Raw genomic sequence first — 5,351 nt, 5'->3', positions numbered from 1 at the left:
ATCGATCAGGTAGTGTAAGGGTTAGGGTTAGACTTAATTTATATGCATATATGCTCACTTATTTATATGCACACAGTGTTTGATTCAAGAACATTCAGTTGGTGACTGTGTTACTGTTCATTATTTGTGGTTTACACTAATTTTTACCATAATATGTAGAATCTACTGTTGATGTTTGCACTAATCATTCTTATTTGATTTTATTCACATTCATTCACTTACATTAGCGCAACCTTTTTCCTTTTATTTAAATGTTTTCTACATGAATATCGCATGTTTGCAGGTGTCGCAGCTTCTTTTTCAGTAAAACATTTTTTTCACATTTTCATTCACATTAGTGCAGTACAGCTCCCCCTTGAGAATCTTGGGTCTTATTTTAATTTGGGGCGGAGCATTAATTTGTTTAAACTAAATATTGGGCGTGGTTTAAATGGGGCGTGGTTAGTCTGAGATGAAAGCGGGATGAACGGAGAATGAAAGGGTGGGAGAGAAAAAAAAAGGAGAAATAGAGAGGGAAAGAGATGAAAGGAGAGAAAGAGAGATGGAGGGACAGCAGGCCCAGATCCTACACTACAATAGCAATATGTGTATTCCAGAAAGTTTAACAATCAGCAGTTAAAGATACTCCAAACACTATTCCCCAGCAGATCTCATCAAACAGACTGCAGACTTTATACAAGAGATGGCCAGAGAGGGTGCGGAAATGGTACAAAAGACGGTCCGACTGTGCGGACATGATACAGGAGACAGAAGACCTACTACAAGAGATGTGGTCAGATTGTAGACATGATAGAGATGGTCAGAGATTAAGGACACAGCTGACAGCACAGAGAGCTGCGGACATGATACAGAGAAGGTGTACAGAGAAGATGGGGCTTGCACCGATACCAATACTAGTATCGGTGCCGATACCAAGCATTTGCACGAGTATCAGTCCTGTTGTCCCGTCCGGGTTGGTCCCTGCACTCCTCCATTCACCTGTCTCCGTGGTGCGTGCCCACTGCATTCAGGGGGGCATCATAAGATGTCATGTGCATGCGCCTGCTAGAGCTTGCCCAAGTAGGAGCGACGCATGTGCAGTTCCATATGGCCCACGGCCATGTTTTCACAGGCGGAAGCTTCGGCCATTTAGTGATATCTGACAGGTTGCCTACAACAGTGGTTATTAACCTCAGTCCTCAAGTACCCCCAACGGGCCTGGCTTGGGTACTTCCCTTCAATAAAAAAAGCTCTTATCAATACCATGTCATTTGATATTGATTTAAAGCAGCTGTGCAAAGTAAAGGAAAACATAGAACCACTGGCTTACAGAACACTGGGACGTACTGTGAATGTCCCAGGAAAATCTATGCTAGGGTAAGAGTGGTCCTGAGGGTTTGCTCGCAGGAGGAGCACATTTGTCTGTTTGAGTGGTTTTGCCCGTGCTATCCAGCCACAGCATGCAGATGAAGTGGTGGACTGACTTACTAAGCCATCCTCTTTCATCACCCAAGCTTAGGTGAGTGTGCAGTCCACCGCAGCTGCCAAAGCGGCTTATTTTGCCTCCTTGTACACAGCTAGTCATAGCCCCAGCATCATGAATGGAGGAGGCAGCCAAGTTATTTGAACACAGCATATGCCACTTGCTACTTGACGATGCACAGCCATTACTTGATTCTGATGTTGGTTCTGAGGTTGAGGAAAGCAGGAACGTAAGCCTACAGAGAAGGGAGAACACTGGTAAATAACAAATTGGCAGTCATTTTTCACCAGCCGCAGTGTATTACCAAGTTGGCTCTGGTGATGAGGATGGAGGAAATGTTGAGGTCACTAACTATCTAAAAAAATCTTCATATTAAAAATTTGGTAATTACAGGCCAAATAGGCAAGCATTTGTCAAAAACAGGCATGGGGAACTGGGCTCTGCCATTGGGGCATTTAACAAAGCAAAACATTTTTTACAGCACCGAAAGTTATTTTAATGCAACTTCATGGGAAACCCAGCAATCCTTTACATGTTTTGAGATGCCTTTTAAGCTAAATGTGGCATTTATGGATCAGTACAATTTTCAGACAGCACCAGAAACACTATATTTTGGCATAAAATATTTTGGATGTGTAGCACTAACCCCCGAAGATGCTGCTGAGTAATTTGGGCGGCATTTTACCTTTTTATCTTCTCGCTGTCCAGGGTGATTGAGAGTTGAAAAAGTCCAATGTCCACACGATACACTTCTTTTTCTAGGATTTATTTGCAGAATTTAGCAGAAAATAAGTTTGGGGGGTGGAAGGGTAAATAGGTAGGAAGTTCAGGTGTATAATCTCAATTAGGAAACACTCCTGCTTCCAGTAAACAGTTCTCGTCTCCACTCTAGCCAGAGTGGGTATTGCTCACCCGGATAGGTCCCTCTCACTGGCCTAGCAGCCGGAATGGCGCATGGTATAAAGTACAGTCTCTGCCACAGACCTTTCTTTAAAAAGGAGACACTTTTTGTCCAGAATCCCCTGACACCGGATTCAGCACCCGGATCTTTCCAGATTAACTTCTGTAGAACTTAGATCTGACAGGCGATCACCATCAAGCCTCTTGCATGGTCCTCTCCAGGACAGGTCCTCCCCTGGCTTCCTCCCGCAGGACAGACAGCACAGGATCACCTTGAAAGTGCAGACCCAGTCTGACTACTGGGCCTACTAAGCGAAACCGCAACCCTGGACCAACGTGGTCCCGAAGTCAAGATTCAGGACACGCACCCCAGGGGAGGCGGGCCACGAGGCGTGTGGGTTGACAGCGACCCCAGCCAATGGCGTCTGTCCCTTTTTTAAGTATCCCTCCCCAACATGCACAGTGGAACGAACACTCCCATTGCTTCGTTGCCAAGGGGGACACCCAACACACCCTGACTCTGCTGCTGCCACCCTTGGCCTGGGATGGTAATAACACCCCCAGACGAACAATGGTGGTTACTCCCAGCACAGCCATTGCTGGAACAGAGGCTAAATTGCCCATAATTATACTTGTCTGAGCCAAATATGACTCAGACCCCCTTTAAATTTACAGGAGCAGGCCGCTACAGATGTGTAATTGATTTTCTTTTTCTTTTTACATTTTGCTTGGATTGACAGCTCCCCAATCTGATTAATTTCAATTTGGAAAAAAAAAGCTCTGTTTTTATTTTGATGCAGAGGTAATAGGCCTAAATTAACCAATACCAATCAATAATTGAAAGTAGCAGTCACAACAGATCTGGAAGCTATAGAAAAGTTTACTCTATAGTTTGTAAGCTCCCCCCCAACAACACTGTAATGTTTTAAAGTTTAATAAAATGTATGAGTACAGAAAAACACTTCAAAATCATAACCCTACATTCCATGACACCCTCCAATTATTTTCAAAATATTCACAATTTTAGACTTCATCAAACTAATCAAGGTTTGCCTTCCAGCTAACATTAGAAATTGGGAAGCTGAGATCCAGCTGTGGAATTATTGGCACTGGGTTTACCCTGCAGCAAACATTAGAGATTAGGCAGCTGTCCAGTTGCAAAATAATTTTCTAGTACCTTTTTTAGGCTGGATTCACACCTATGCATTTTTTGCTGATTTGCACTACAGTCCATTTAACGTGGTTTCCTATGAAACACGTTCTGTAGTGAAAATCTGCAAAAAGCACTAAAAATGCATAGGTGTCAATCCAGCCTTACAATGCTGGAGCTTGGACCAGATGACACTTAAAGTGGTTGTAAACCCTTTTATAACTTTGCTACAGATAAGCCTATATTAAGGCTTACCTGTAGCTACCCAGGAAATGGATAACCCCCTGTGTCTGCATGTGCCGAAGTGATCGACACATGCGCACCTGGACAAACTGAAGAAATGGCACCTATGTGCCGTTTCTTCAGTCTTCGTGCCATTACCGCGGCTCCTGTGCGGGAGTGATGTCATTGCGGCTCCGGCCAATCACATCGTGGAAGCCGCGATACCCGGAAGTAACTCCGGGATGACATGTCGACAGCTGGAAGGGGAAACGTGGACCGCTGCAGGGGCTTTGATCGGAGGTAAGTAATACATAATACAAAATATTGCATACTAGCTCATTATGCCTTTGTCTTGCAGGGTATTTTTTTTTTTTTTTTTTTATGAGGGTTTACTTCCTCTTTTAAAAGTTCAGAATAAGTTGCATCAGCAGCAGGGATTTTGTAGTAATCATGATCCAAGAGTGGTTCTTTGTAATGTAAGTGAGCTGATCCCCACTGATGTAGGACAGATGGATTTTATTACCCGTAGCGAAACCTATTACGTTGCTGAAGGTCTTCTCAGACAGCACTGACTGCAAGGCAAGCCTGGACTCTTGAACCCAGTAGTCCAAGAGGTCCTTATTTCTAATAGTGTCTAAATCAGCCCTGAACCCGATGAGGATGCACCAGGCAAGGTACATGTGCGAATTTCCCTGGCAAAGAGCAGCCAGCAGGTTAGTGTCCAGGGGTCAAGTCCTGAGAAGAAAAGTGTGGGAACTCCCACCCAAGATCCACTCCCCCACAAAAAAAAAAAAAGATACGCTCATATGCATAATTACTAAACCGCATTTTTTTTTTTTTTGATCCACTGTACCTTAGTAATCCTTTATGTTCTTTCTAAATCCCACGATAACCTCTGCAATGTCTCCTGGGAACAATGACAAAAGCTCCCAGGAGACATTGCGGCATCGAGGAAGTGACGGAATATCCGCACACTACCCGATGAATCCATATACAGGAAGCGGCCAATAACATAAAGGATTACTAAGGTTCCCCTGCCCCTAACAGTGACTCGAGCTGGGCATCGCCGCTTAGTGAAGGATTGGCTCGGGTGGCTCGGCTGCTCTAGTCCTGCAAAGGGAACTGCATTCCTGCTGTGAACAAAGTGCAGGGACTCCGTTCCCATGCATTCCTGCAGGACTTGAGCCCTGTTAGTGTCATTGTCACACACAACCTTGGCTGGCCGAAGATGGTATTGGGTCAGCCACTGATCAGCCTGAGTCTGACCCAGTGTGTCTCCTGTTCCCACAGGGATACATGCTTCCCTGATGAACTGGGGGGGGGGGGGCTGCTGGCTCCTAGCCCCGCCAGTAAGTGTTGAATTTGTTAAATCAAAATGACCGTGTTCAGGTATAGCTGGGGAACTTCAGGTTTTGCACCTCTAGGTTTCTGCACCTTATTATCTGTCCTTTATTTCACTAACACAAGCCACAGGAACTGTCAGTATTGCGTAATGTGTGTGTGTGTGTGTGTGTGTGTGTGTGTGTGTGTATATATATATATATATATATATATATATATATATATATATATATATATATATATATATATACGGTCAATCAAACAAACACCAAGGGC

The sequence above is a fragment of the Rana temporaria genome, chromosome 10 (genome assembly GCF_905171775.1).
Source record: "Rana temporaria chromosome 10, aRanTem1.1, whole genome shotgun sequence".
Taxonomy (NCBI): Eukaryota; Metazoa; Chordata; class Amphibia; order Anura; family Ranidae; genus Rana; species Rana temporaria.
Note: the sequence above shows the minus strand (reverse complement) of the source record.